Consider the following 14784-nt stretch of genomic DNA (forward strand, 5'->3'; position numbering starts at 1 on the left):
GGAGCTGCCCCACAGCACCCCCGGCTGCCGGATCGCCCTCGGCCGCGGGTGTGGGACCTATTTTTCGGACAGAGACTGGTGGGACAGTCCGCGGTTTCGGCCTGGTCCCTCTGCCGGCGGCCATCTTGCTACACCCGAGGCTTCCTCCACAGACCTTTATGACTGCCTGCAAACTTACATCTCTCTGCTGTGGCCACCGATTGCTTTCTACCACCTGTGCAGTGCCCCTTTATCCCCCTGCGACCGGTGGGACAGCCTGTGGGACCGGCCTGGGCCTAGGAGCAGTGGCCATCTTGCTATACCCGCTGAGGTACTGTGCCCGGTGATCTGTAACCCCCTGACCGTCCTGTCCCCGGTTTATTCCCGCTGCAGCCGCTGATCCTCTTGAACACGGTCCATAACCTTAATTGCGGCACTGTACAGCTGTTGTGAGCGGGGAATTTAAGAGGTTGGCCTAATACACAGCGGCCATCTTGGCACACCTCGGACCATTTCCGGACCATGTCCCCACCTAAAAAGTCAGCCGAGGCCGCTGACAAGCTTGCCAGGTACCGCCGCCATGAGGAGGAGCAGCGGGCCAGGGATGGTGCTGGAGCTCCCTCTGACGCAGACCACTCTGCGTCAGCCACTAACCAAGTCCTCGATGCCATCGCCCTGTGCCAGAGCACGCTCACCTCCAAAATTGAGGAGGTTAAAATTGATGTGTCCCTCATCCAACAAGACCTCTCCACCCTCCGGGACCGCGTGGCGGAGACAGAGACCTGCATCAGTAGAGCTGAGGACATCATACACCCCCTGCAACACACCACTGATGAGGTACGCCGCCAGCTGCAACAGCTTAACGCAAAACAGGATGACATGGAGAACCGACTTCGGAGGTGCAATCTCCGCTTTATTGGCCTCCCTGAGGGCAGCGACCCGGCGGGTTTCCTTGAAAATCTCCTGACCTCCACTTTCGGCAGAGAGGCATTTTCGGTGATGTTCGCGGTGGAGAGGGCCCATCACATTCCTGCTCGTCCTCCTCCCCAGGGAGCCCCACCGCGCACCTTGATAGCGAAATTTCTTAATTCCCGGGATCGCTACAAAATCCTCCGCCTGACCAGAGAAAGGGGTAATATCCCTCATACCAATACGCATGTGGCAGTATTTCCAGACTTCTCCGGCGAGGTACAGCGGCAGCGCTCCAGGTTTCAGGATGTTAAACGACGCCTTCGGGTTCTACACCTTAAATACGCAATGTTGTATCCTGCGAAACTTTGCGTGGAATACGAGGGCCGAACCCTCTTTTTTGAAGATCCTGCACTGGTGTCCACCTGGATTGACCAGAGGGAACACCGAGACTGAACATGCTACCCTACCTGGGCGCCCACGACTTTTTGATTACGCCGTTGATGGGCCCATTACAACTGACGGCCCTTTGCGGAAGCTGGAGGCTAACCCGGAAATTCCTTTAACACTAGTTCCGGCTCTTACAGCATGCTTATCGACTCCGGGCGACCTTGCCGACGTGCGCTCCCTGCCTCCTTTATACCTGCGGAGCGCCTGGGGAGGACTGTGGGCTACACGATGTCCACACCTTTTCTACTATACTTTAAGCAATCATCCCCATGGCGGGCGGAGCTACCCCCTGCTCAGCCATGATGGTGTTACACCTTTTTGGCTCCTACTCCCCAAGCTCCCTTCAGAGAAGAAGTCGCCCCCCTAGGATTTTTTGGATTTTTGTGTACTTCTTCCTCCCCCGTTTGTTTGACTCTTTTTTTCCCCCCTTTGTTTTTTTCTTTGTTGCCATGGGTATCTATGCCCCCCTGCAATCAAGTTCCATGCCTCCAATGGGTCCTACGCATTGGATGTCCCCTGTTGGTACCCGGTTATGGGGTTTGATGTCCAAGCCGTGTTGGGGTGGCGCTGGACTGGGTGGGGGAGGGAATGTTGTGGTTTCTATTTTTCTTACACCATTATGTTTACAAACGTTTGTTTATGCTGAAGGTACTATGTTAAAATTTTACATGCACTATGGGTATTGGCTGCTATTGTGTTTTATGCTAACTGATATAGCCGTGATTGCTCTGCTGACTCTAGTACACCTCTGGTTTATTGTATGCGCCCTGCATCCGCCATGAGCTCTCTAAAGTTCTTTACGTGGAATGTCAGAGGTATGCGGAATAAGATAAAACAAACCGCCGCCCTGGCATTCCTTAAGTCCCAGCGTGCTGACATAATTGCGCTCGTTGAGACCCATGTTACTGGCCATCTTCAATCCTCTCTCAAAAAGCCATGTATAGGTTGGGCATACCATGCCACCCACACCTCATACTCCAGGGGGGTTTTGGTCCTAATTGCTAAAAGGGTGCCGTTTGACCTAGTGCTGCTCCAGACGGATCGGCAGGGCAGATATGTGTTTCTACACGCCACCATTAACGGATCCCCTATTTTGATACTAGCCTGCTATGTCCCCCCTCCCTATAATACGGTTGTAATTAAGGAGGGCCTCGCATTTATGGCACAATACCCCTCGGTGCCGGCAGTGTGGATGGGGGACTTTAATATGACCCTCACTCCCGCTCTGGACCGAATGGGCACACCGGACTCCCCTACTGACCCGCCAGCCCATACTAGACTACATCGTATATGGACCGACTTTGCCCTTGTGGATACTTGGCAACACAGGTATCCGCATGCTAAAGCATATTCGTGCTTCTCCGCTAGCCATAACACGATGTCCCGGATTGACTTCATCCTTATTTCACAGACCTTGACACCCAGACTGGGAGATGTGGGCTTCGCTCCAAGAATCCTCTCGGACCATGCCCCCTACTGGATCACGATGCGCTCCTGAAGGCCTCTCCCCCTCCTGCTTGGCGGCTTAACCCATTTTGGTTGACCGCCCTGCGGGAGCAGGAAGACATCCCGACGGAGTTGCAACACTATTTTACCGTTAACAGGGACTCCGCTACGCACGACATAGTGTGGGAGACGTTTAAGCTTTACGCCCGCTCCCTGCTCACCACGCGCATGAACAGACTTAAGCGGTCGTCCCACCTTCTTGTCCAACAGGCTACGGATCACCTACAAAGACTAGAGGAGGCGTTTCATCGAGACCCCTCACATGACACAGCAAATAATCTTAAGATTCAGTTACGGCAGGTCTCCCAACTGCATACGGAGAAGGCCAAGCAGCGCATTTTTTTCTGTAGGCAAAGGATATTTGAGTACGGGGAAAGATCGGGCAAACTACTTGCTTACCTCGCCCACTTAGATTCCCGTCCCCCAGTTGTGGTATCACTGAAAGACATCCAGGGGAATGATGTTACTGATCCACAACAAGTGGCGGAGGAGTTTGCGAGATTTTATCGCGCACTCTACGCCACCCGGGTCACTCATACCCCCCAAGACACCAGAGACTACTTAGCGAGAATTACATTTCCCAAACTGACAGATGCCCAACGCGAGCTCTTAGAGGCCCCCATTACTGAGGAGGATATTTCCGGGGCTATCTCCTCTCTGGCCACCTCTAAAGCACCTGGACTGGACGGTCTACCGCTTGAATTTTATGCCACCTACTCTGAAATTTTGACCCCTAAACGTCACAATCTATATGAATCGATATTTGACACGGGAATCCTACCCCCCTCTATGAGAGAAGCTCAAATAGTAGTAATTCCCAAGCCCGGGAAGGACCCACACTATCCGGAATCATATAGACCCATCTCCCTACTACAGGTCGACATTAAAATATTGGCTAAGATTCTTGCCTCCCGCCTTAACCAGGTCATCCTTTCACTGATCCACCCAGACCAGACTGGCTTTATGCCAGGAAAACAAACCGCCATGAATATCCGCCGTTTACTCATGAATATTCAGGGATCCCATGATGAAGTCGGCTCGCGGGTCGTGGTGGCTCTAGATGCTGCCAAGGCCTTCGACTCCGTGGAGTGGAACTACCTGTGGGAGTGCCTTTCGGGATTTGGACTTGGCCCCAATTTTATTCGATGGGTCCAACTCCTGTATCAATCCCCTAAGGCCAAGGTGTTAGTAAATGGCTGGCTCTCTGACCAGTTCCCGCTGGAGAGAGGGACCAGACAAGGCTGCCCCCTCTCTCCCATGCTATATGCTTTGGCTGTGGAACCACTTGCTATTATGGTTCGCGCAGACACCAGAATCCGTGGCCTTAAGATAGGGAGTCTGGAGGAAAAGATCGGGATGTATGCTGACGATACACTCCTCTACTTAGCCGATTCGGGTCCCTCCCTTCTTGCAGCCCTTCACACCATTGACATTATTGGTAGTCACTCGGGTCTGAGTATCAACTGGTCCAAATCGCAGATCCTCCCACTCGATCATTTCCCCCCTGTACCCACTTCCCCTCCTCTGAATCTCCCTAGAGTCTCTGTGATCAAGTATCTAGGAGTGCAGGTCACTAGATCACTGACAGACTACGTGCCTCTAAACATTGAACCCCTGTATACCCTGATCAAGAACAAGACACAAACCTGGGCCAGACTACCTCTAGGTGTTATGGGACGCATCAGTCTGGTCAAAATGATACTTCTACCTAAGATACTTTATTTTGTGTGGCATGCACCCCTATACATACCACAAATTTTTTTAAAAACAATCGAGTCAATTCTTAATTCATTCGTATGGGGTCACAGCAGACACAAATTGTCTTGGAACATTCTGAAGAATCCAACGACATTGGGAGGGGCTGCTCTTCCAGATTTCCAGGATTACTATCTTGCCTCCCAATTGTTCCACTTTTATCATTTTGACAAGAGCGAGCTACCAAGATACCAGACACTACTTTGCCAACGTCCGGGCGACCCGGCCCATACCCCACTCCAGTCGGTCCTTCGGGCCCCATTGTCAGGACATTCCCCCCATCACAAAGTAGACATGCTCACACATCACCGGAGGATCTGGCGGACGGCCCTGAAAAAAATCGGGACCCCGCAGGTCCATTCCTATACACCTCTCTGGTTTAACACTCATTTGCCCGAACTGTTGTCCGTTCCAGACCCTGCAGTCTGGATACGTTATGGGATCCTATACGTGCACCAAACTATGACTAACGCTGGGCTCAAATCATTTCAAACGTTAAAGGAAGAATTCTCACTCCCTAACCATGTCCTTTTCAGGTACTTACAGCTCCGACATGCTTTACAGACTCAATTCGCCGGCTCCAACCCAACCCTGACAGTCCCTCCTATAGTTGATATAATTAAAGGTGATGAGCCAACCAGGTTGATTTCCGCCCTCTACTCCACCATCCGTCTCCCAGGCACCGTGAAATTGGCATATGCTGCTAAGACCGGATGGGAGGTGGATGTTGGACTAATTGAGGATGAGGAGTGGGATGAAGTCTTGGGGGATGTGAAGAGAGTTTCCCCCAAGCTGTCGGACCGCCTTACGCAGTTGTACATCATTCATAGGACATACTTGACTCCCCAGAGGATAGCACGGTTTAAACCAATGTATAATCCGGGATGCCGCTTATGCGACCACACCCCAGGCACCTTCTATCACCTTCTATGGTCCTGTCCGGTCAGCCAAACATACTGGATACAGGTGATTCGCTTTCTCCATGATCAGATGGGCTCTCCTGCTAGCCTTGACCCGAAGATGTGCCTGCTTGGTCTGTTGTCGGAGTTAGACGCTGACAAACCTCTTCGCACCTTTTTACATGAAACGCTGTTCCTGTCGAGAAAAGGGATTGCTCGTGGCTGGATGCAGGCCCTCCCCCCCACTGTCCAGTGCTGGAAGAAGGAGATTAACGATACCCTTCCATATAAGAAATTGATTTATGCACATAGAGGATGTCCACTTAAATATGAGCAGATCTGGGGTAGATGGTTGGAAGATGGGGAGACATGTACCTGATTTGCTGCTATATTTTTCTCTCTGCTTACTCCCCCTACCCTGGCTGATACACAATGGCTCTATAATGACTTTGCCAATGATGAGTGTTTATTTTTCTACAGCACAGCTAATCTAATGTACTCATATAGGCAATACTGTCTTGGCCATGTTGGCCTATGTTACCCTCTGTACCGATGGCATGTTTGCTATGTCTGCTTTTTACCCTGTTTTCTGCTCCTTTCAATAAAGTTTGTTTTTCAATAAAAAAAAAAAAAAAAAAATATGAGCCGGTCGTGTCCAGAACCTTGGGGTTCTTCTGGGTCCCAAAGGCTAGTAAGGAGACAAGGCATAGTGAAAAGGGAGGACGGGGGAAGAAGAGAGTGCAAAGACGGAGAGAGAGGAGGGGGGGGGATGGCGGCGGGGAAAAAAAGAAAAATAAAGACAAAAAGGGAGGGGGGGGGGGGAATGCCACCCAGGGCAGACTTGGCCTACGTAGGTAAACGTTAGATGTTCAGTCGTTTTCTGGGACTCCCGAATGTAGTCTCAAGTACCAGTTAAATACCTCCAGGGCCTCCCTGTAACACTAAATGCCTCTTCAGTGTTGTGAAGGGTGGGGGTCAATTCTTCCATCCGGAGAATATGATTGACTTTGGAATACCACAGCACCTTGGATGGGGGCTGAGGCTGCCTCCACAGTGTGGGAATGCAGGCCCGGGCGGCGTTCAGGAGTTGCATCGTGAGGGTTTTTTTGTATTTTCGAACAGGCTGTTCGGTCAAGTGTAGAAGGCACGCTGCTGGGTTGTCTGCGATATCTACATTTCTGAGAGTTTTTATCGTCCCGGTCACCTCCACCCAAAAGTTCCTCAAGGCCGGGCATGCCCAGAAAATGTGTCCCATGGTCCCCGTATCTGAATTGCACCTCCAACAAACATCCGGAATCGATCTATTCATTTTATTCAGAAGGTATGGGACTCTATACCAGCGTGAGACTATCTTGTATCCTGATTCTTGATATTGGTTTGCGATGGAAGCTTTATGTACTATTGTCAGGATCTTCCCTATCTGTTGTGGGGTAAATGTGATGCCAAAGTCCCTCTCCCATTTGTGGATAAATGGTGGGGTCGACTCCTCCTCCTGACTACTTAATTGGTTGTACAGGAGGGAGAGGGTGTGTCGCACAGGTTCCATTTTGTGACAGATGGATTCATAGGGCGTCAGGTCTCTAGGAGTGTAGGGGGCCCTTTGTATGGCCAGAAGAAAGTGACGAAGTTGATAAGCATTAAACAGGTCAAGCGGAGGGTCAGAAAGCTCGGCGACAGTTTGCGTGGTCGGGAGCCCTCCCGAGGGCCACACCTCTCCCAGACCCTGTTTCCCCACCACTGTCAACTGTCGCAGTTTCTTGTTGGTAAATCCCGGTGGGAAGTCTGGATTACCTATAATCAGAGTCATTGGTGACGGCAGGGGAGCAATGTGTGTGCAGCGGAACAACCTCCGCACAACAGCCAACGTAGCTCCCACTACGGGGTGATCTCTGAGGTCTTTTGGTAGGGAGGACAGGAGCCACGGGGAGGTCAATAGGGGAATGGATCCATCCTCAATCTCCATCTCCACCCACTGCTTGTGTGGGCCAATACAATGCCAATCAACGACTCTCGCTAGCAGTGTCGCTCTGTTGTATTGTCTCAGATCTGGGAGACCCAGACCCCCCTTGTCCTTTGGTCTGGCAAGCAATTGCAAACGGGCTCTGGGCGGTTTGCGCGCCCAAATAAAGTCCTGGAGCAGCACCTGCAGTTGTCTGAAAAAAATTGGGGGTAGCCGGATCGGTAATGTCTGGAACAAGTATAAGATCCGCGGGAGGGCCGTCATTTTGAATGCATTACAGCGCCCGAACCAGGTCAGTGTTAAAGCATGCCAGTTTCCCAAATCAGATTTCAGTCTATTCAGGAGAGGGACAAAATTAAGCGGGTACAATTGCGCCAAATCCGCTGCGATGTCAACGCCCAGGTAACGTATAGATTTTTCAGCTCAGTAGAATGGAAAAGCGGAGCGTAGCCTCTTGGCCTCACCATCCGGGACCGATATATTCAATACAGCCGACTTGGCGCAATTGATTTTATATTTTGATAGGCTGCCGTATCGCCGGAGAGCCGCGAGTATATTGGGAAGCGAAATGTGTGGATTGGAGACGAAAAAAATTAGATCGTCAGCGTACGCCGCAATTTTGTGGTGTGCCGAGGGTTTGGATATGCCAGTAATATTCGGGTCATTCCGAACGTGACACATAAGTGGTTCCAGTGTCAGAATAAAAATTAGGGGAGACAGAGGGCACCCCTGCCTCGTCCCATTAGTGATGGGGAAAGAGTCCGAGCACTCTGAAAGCACCCAATCTCGTCTGATCATGGAGGCTAAGAAGAGTCAGGCCTGGTTAGTACCTGGATGGGAGACCACCTGGGAATACCAGTTATTGTAGGCTTCTTTTTATGTTGTTGGCGTTGATTCGTTTTGTTTTTTTTCCGCTTGTTTCCCAAGGTGACCATCTTGGCATTTGTCAAGAGGGTTGAGAGTGCCCAAAGAGTTCGCTTACAGCAGCATCACCCTGAAAGAGCCCTATCTCTTCTCATCTCTGAGGCTAAGAAGGGTTGGGCCTAGTTAGTCCCTGGATGGGAGATGGCTTTGGAATACCAGGTGCCGTAGTCTTCTTTTTATGTTGTTGACATTGACCTGTTTTTTTTTCGCTTGTTTCCCAAGGTGACTATCTTGGCATTTGTCAAGAGGGTTGAGAGTGCCCAAAGAGATTGCCTATGGGCACCTAAGCCTGAAAGCGCCCGATCTCCTCTGATCTCAGAGGCTAAACAGGGTCGGGCCTTGCTAGTACCTGGATTGGAGACCACCTGGGAATACTAGGTGCTGAAGGCTTCTTTTTATGTTGTTGGCGTTGACTTGTTTTTTTTGTTTTCCAAGGTGACCATCTTGGTGTTTGTCAAGAGGGTTGAGAGCGCCTGAAGAGCTCGCCTATGGCCACATAACCCTGAAAGCACCAGATCTCGTCTGATCTCAGAGACTAAACAGGGTCGGGCCTTGTTAATACCTGGATGGGAGACCACCTGGGAATACTAGGTGCTGTAGACTTCTTCTCATGTTGTTGGCGTTGACTTTTTTTTGTTTGTTTCCCAAGGTGACCATATTGGCGTTAGTCAAGGTTGAGAGTGCCTGAAGAAATCTCCTACGGCCACACCACCCTGAAAGAGCCCAATCTCATCTGATCTCAGAGGCTAAGCAGGGTTGGGACCAGTTTAGTACCTGGATGGGAGACCGCCTGGGATTTCCAGATGCCGTAGGCTTCTTTTTATGTTGTTGCCGTTGACCTATTTTTTTCCGCTTGTTTCCAAGGTGACCATCTTGGTGTTTGTCAAGAGAGTTGAGAGTGCCTGAAGATATTGGCTACGGCCACATCACCCTGAATCTGTTCCATCTCATCTGATCTTGGAGGTTAAGCAGGGTCGGGCCTGGTTAATGCCTGGATGGGAGACCGCCTGGGAATACCAGGTGTCGTAGGCTTCTATTTTTTTTCAAATATAATTTTTTCTCCAAATAGGGGAAGACGGTCCCCCGAGTACATAATGCAACAGAGAAATACAGAGCAAAAAGCAGCTGAACAATACTTGATACAGGTATATTCGCAACTGTGAGTCTGCCTTCCATCAATCACAATGATTCGAGGCACGGATAAAGTACTGTACCAAGATCCAGGGTCACACAAACCCCAGGTCCCTCCGGCATATTCCATCCAGAGGGGGGTGTGGGGCCGTCATTCCCAATTTTCCACTCTTTCCAAAAGAGAGAGGGGGTGGAGGGGGTGAGAGATAGGGGAGGAAGGCAGAAAAGAGAAGGGCTGAAAGATCAGAAAAGGAGAAGAGGGGACGAGACACGATGGCAGCCACTGTCCAAGGGGCCAGTCAAGGAAAGCTCAGAGCACTAAGGCGATAGCAGGCGACATCCTTCCAGCGAGAATATAAAGGTATTCCAGATGTCCCAGGTTTGTTTAAAAAATTCTTGTTTACCTTGTGAAGTGAGGATCAAGTCCTCCATTTTTTTAATGTCCCCTATTTTCCTAAGCCAGTGAGAGGGATGCAGGATTTCGCTGCATTTATCACATGCCGTAAAATAGATTTTTTTGTACTTCTTAATGGGAATCTGTGAATGGTGCAAGAGAAAGAATGCAGCCTCTTCCTGGATGGAGAAGTCTGTGAATTTTTGTGTTATGCATCGGATCTCTGTCCAGAAGTCCACCAAGCTGGGGCAGGACCAAAAAATGTGCAGCAACGTGCCCTCTTCTTCTCCACACCTCCAGCATATGTTCGAGGAAGAGGGGAAACATTTCTGCAGCTTTGATGGTGTCAAATACCACCTGGTGAGAAGTTTAAAATTCGTCTCCTGTATCTTCGTGCACAGCGACATTTTGAGAGCCAAAGTGATAATGTGTTGTCTCTGTGCTGGGGAAAATGAGCAATTAAGGTCCTTTTCCCAGTTGGACAGACAGGTTAAGTGTGGGTAATCTGTTTGAGAGAGAATGTGGGCCAAAGGGCCTTCGCTCCTGCATAGAGTCTCAAACTCCGTCTGAGGGCGGGGGCGAACGTTTGAGGATTGGGGGATGGAATGGAGAAAATGATGTTGTTGCACCGCTCTCCAAAAAGGCAGTTGTAAAAGCCCTGTCGGATCTGTTAGGGTTGAGAAAGAAGGCCATTTTCCATCAATGACGAATTTAGACGCATTGTCTAGGTTGGAATTTCTAAGTGGGTCCCCAGTTCAAAGGTTGGATGGCCACGTATAGGGAATAGGGGGGAAGTCAAAGACGTGAGTGTTTTGGGTAGCGATCAGGTGACTGACTTTCAACTAAGCCCCTATAGTGGGATGTGACATAAATTCTGTGGGTAATTACTTATAGCACCACATGGCGCTTCTTTTTTTTTTTTTTTTTTTTAACAGCACAAGTTTATTGAACCACTCAGTTATAACAAGATATTACAGTAGGTACAAACATTAGCCTCTTCATAGGTGACGGACAGTAATACATCTTACATTAAGGAAAATTCCTGACAATGATAGTATAGACTCCAATATAGCTCACTCCACACACGTATGCAGATTTTCCACCCACCTATCCCATATTTTGTGGTATTTGGCTGGACACCCACGATTTCTATACACCAGTTTAATCAAGGGTAGCTTACTATTAATGCCCATTACCCATTCCCGCATAGTAGGCATGGTTGGACGCATCCAGTATTTAGCCACAAGCTTTCGTGCGGTAAACAGCGTAGAGTGCAAAAATGTAGCCAAGTATTGATCAACAGAGGTATCAGGAAATATACTAAGTAGGCAACTCTTAGGGTCAAGTTGAAGGGGTGAACCCATGTGGTCATGTAGAAACCTGACAATCTGCCCCCAATACTCCTGGACCAATGGGCATTGCCAGAGAAGATGGTAGAAAGTACCAGTCATACAAGAGCAACGGGGACACTTCGGGTTATAGTCAGGATGATACTTAGCTATCCGGATAGGGGTGAGATAGGACCTGTGTATCACATAGTACTGCGTTAGTCGGTCAGGTAGGCTAAGCGAAGCCTGTTGAACGTTCTCAAGGGCATCCTCCCATTCCTCCCCATCAAAGGGACCTATGTCCTCTTCCCATCTCAACCTGGCCCGTTCAGTGGTTTGCGCCACCAAGCGGGCCCGGAGTAGGCCGTATAGAGTCGAGATCAATTTAGCCGGTTCGTCTCCCATAATTACATCTGTCAAAGCCAGCGACTGTACATTCGGGAAGTCCTGAGCAAATTGCGCACGAAGCGCGTGTCGCAATTGCAAGTAGCGAAAGTGCATATGAGGGGGTATGTTAAATTCCACTTGTAGGGAGGGAAAATCCCTTACGCCCATAGGAGTCACCACCTGATACAGAAAAAGTATCCCTCTAGAAGCCCACAAGTCTACATCTGGTAAGCCAGACAACTCACGAAGCAGGGGGTTGCGCCATAGCGGTGTATGTGAGTGGTAATAGTCAGCTCCCAGTAATCTAAGGGCTAGTTTCCAAATACTCCGGTGGTGTGGCAGGATCCGGGACCGGGCATCCCTAACCCCACCACCCCGAAAAATCATCTGAAGGGGAGTATCAACAAGGGATTCAGCCCTCCCGCCCACCAAGGCCTGATATCTGTGACTATCCGCTCTATGGAGGTGATAAAAATGGGAAATCTGGGCTGCTATGTAGTATGTGTCGAAATCAGGGAGAGACAGTCCCCCCATAGAGGTCGGGTTTTAAGTGTGTTCCATGCCAACTTATGTCTAGATGGGCCCCAGATAAAGGTGTTTAAGACACCGTCTAATGTTTTAAAGAACGCCACGGGGACCATGACAGGGGAATGCCTAAGTACATAAAGGAGTTTCGGCAGGAGGATCATTTTAGTAATATTGATCCGTCCCATAACCCCAATGGGGAGACGGGACCATGCCTTAGTCTTCTCCCGCACATACAGAAGCAGTCAAAGCGAAGTCAAAGCGAATGGGGTTCTCTCATCTCCCCTTGACATCGGGAATGGGACCAGACAGGGTTGCCCCCTGTCACCGCTATTATTCGCACTGTCATTGGATCCCTTTCTCTCCACAATTCGACAAAACTCAGACATAACGGGACTCCAAATGGGTACTATTGAGTGCAAGATATCTGCCTACGCGGATGACATGCTGTTCTCGCTGACGAATCCCAGAGTTTCCTTGCCAAATCTCCTTCGGGAATTCCAAATCTACGGGATACTTCTTGAAATCAAAGGCCATGGGGGTTGCAGTCCCCCCGCAAACGTTAATAGACTTGCAGTCCAATTTTCGATTTAAATGGACCCATACAGCCCTTAAGTACTTAGGTACTTACATTCCACCGGACATCGCGCGTACGTTTATGTTGAACTTCCCCCCACCCCTTGTCACTAAGATCCGCAGTTTGCTTCACGGGTGGCATTCTGACCTCCATTCCTGGTTCAGGAGATGCAATCTCATTAAAATGAACATACTCCCTAAATTTACTTATCTTTTCCAAGCTCTCCCGATCCAGATTCCAGTCCCGTTTTTTAAGCAAGCTCAATCCTTGCTCACTCAATTTAACTGGGCCCACAAAAATACCAGACTTAAGCGGTCACAGCTGACATTGTCTAAACAACAGGGAGGGTTGGTTCTCCCTGACTTGCGACGCTACTACCTGGCCTCCCATCTGGGGCGTGTATTGGACTGGAATCGAAACAATCTTTCTAAGTTCACTCCCGAATTCCGCTAAGAAGCGCAATGTGGGGGGGGGGGCGTGGCCTGGACAGCAATGGAGTAGGACGCTTGTGACCTTAGCTCCGCTCCTACCGCGATCTCCTGTAGTGATCCTGGGTGCCCACTGACTATTTTACCTACGATCTTACCGGTGTAATACCCGCTACTTTCTCGTGCATACATTGGGGCGATGTCTCAGACGAAGAAGCAGTCTGCAGCGGCGGCATCTCTTGAAAAGTTCCGGCGGGACCATGAGGGCCAAGATGGCGGACAGTCCACTCCGGCTGCAGAACCTGCTACCTCAGACACGGCGAAGGTGCTTGAGGCGATTTCTACAGTACCTGCCAGACCACACTGACAACTAAGCTTGAGGAGGTTAAGGTGGATGTCTCACTTATCCGACAGGACATGGCTAAACTGCGTGACAGAGTGAAGGAAACTGAAACCCGGATCAGTCAGGCCGAAGATGTCCTGTTCCCTCTGCAGCATGCCCAGGAGGATGTGCAAAAGCAGCTCCAGCAGCTGGCCCAGAAACAGGACGACCTTGAGAATAGGGCCCACAGATCTAACCTCCGCTTTATCGGCCTGCCGGAGGGCTCCGAGGGGGCTGACCCGGCGACATTTTTGGAATCTCTCCTGATTAAGGCCTACGGTAGGGAGGCATTTTCTACCTCATTTATTATTGAAAGGGCCCACAGAATGCCTGCCCGCCCGCCGCCGCCGGAGGGGGCACCTCCTCGCACGTGCATTGCTAAGCTGCTAAATTACCGGGATAGGGATGCCATCCTTCGCCTTACTCGTGAAAAAGGCAACATCCCGTTTCAGAACGGACATATCTCAGTGTTTCCCGACTTCTCCGCAGAAGTTCAAAAACGTTGTTCCCGATTTGTGGAAGTCAAGAGGCGCCTCAGGGCACATCACCTCAAGTACGCCATGTTGTACCCGGCCCGACTCCGCGTAGTGGGGGAAGATAGGGCCTACTTTTTTGAAGATCCTGAGATGGCAGTTTCCTGGTTGGACCAGAGGGACGCGGCTCGAAATCGGCCACCTCGAGACTAAAATCGTTGGAAGATTTGTGAGTACTCTATTTGCTCCCCTCTTTCTATTTGCCCGTGTGCAAGCAGATCGCTGTTGGACTGCCTATGCGTGGTTCATTATCCTCAGTCCCTGAATTGATGCTTCTGTTCCCCCTCTCTAACATGGATGGCCGTTGCTCTTGTTGACTGAACATGTACTGCTGCCTATGGCCACGCTCTGCGGACATCCCCCTGGTTCGTTACACAATACCCCTTCCCCCTCCCTCTTAGTTTGGGGGACCCGCTTGGCGGGCTCTATTGGGCCCTTTCCCTGGGGGGGTGGGGGGGACGCGGGTCATCTGGACTTGCTGCATGGGACTGCAGAACTTTGACTTTCTCCTGATACATGCCCTTTACTGGACTGTTATGTCCCGCTGCTGAACTGGGCACCGCACCAATGGGAGTGGGGTGGGAAATGGACGCATGGTCCGGCTCCGGCCTACAAGCCGGGTTATGACGGGAGAAGACTTGGTCTTGTCACTGGGTCCAGTGGCTTATTGTTATTGACATTGCCTAGTGTTCTATGGTTTGTTTTGGGAAGGGAGCT

General features: G+C 50.3%; 3 pseudogenes; all 3 read left to right on the forward strand.

Annotated features, from left to right (window-relative positions):
- The first annotated feature begins 8866 nt into the window (after positions 1 to 8866).
- LOC143931423 (5S ribosomal RNA) lies at positions 8867 to 8985 on the forward strand (annotated as a pseudogene).
- Positions 8986 to 9077: 92 nt separating this feature from the next.
- Positions 9078 to 9197, forward strand: LOC143931545 (5S ribosomal RNA; annotated as a pseudogene).
- A 98-nt stretch (positions 9198 to 9295) lies between these two features.
- LOC143931614 (5S ribosomal RNA) lies at positions 9296 to 9414 on the forward strand (annotated as a pseudogene).
- The last annotated feature ends 5370 nt before the right edge of the window (positions 9415 to 14784 follow it).

The sequence above is a fragment of the Lithobates pipiens genome, unplaced genomic scaffold, assembly GCF_037356315.1.
Source record: "Lithobates pipiens isolate NorthernLeopardFrog02 unplaced genomic scaffold, aLitPip1_a1.2 Scaffold_25, whole genome shotgun sequence".
NCBI lineage: Eukaryota > Metazoa > Chordata > Amphibia > Anura > Ranidae > Lithobates > Lithobates pipiens.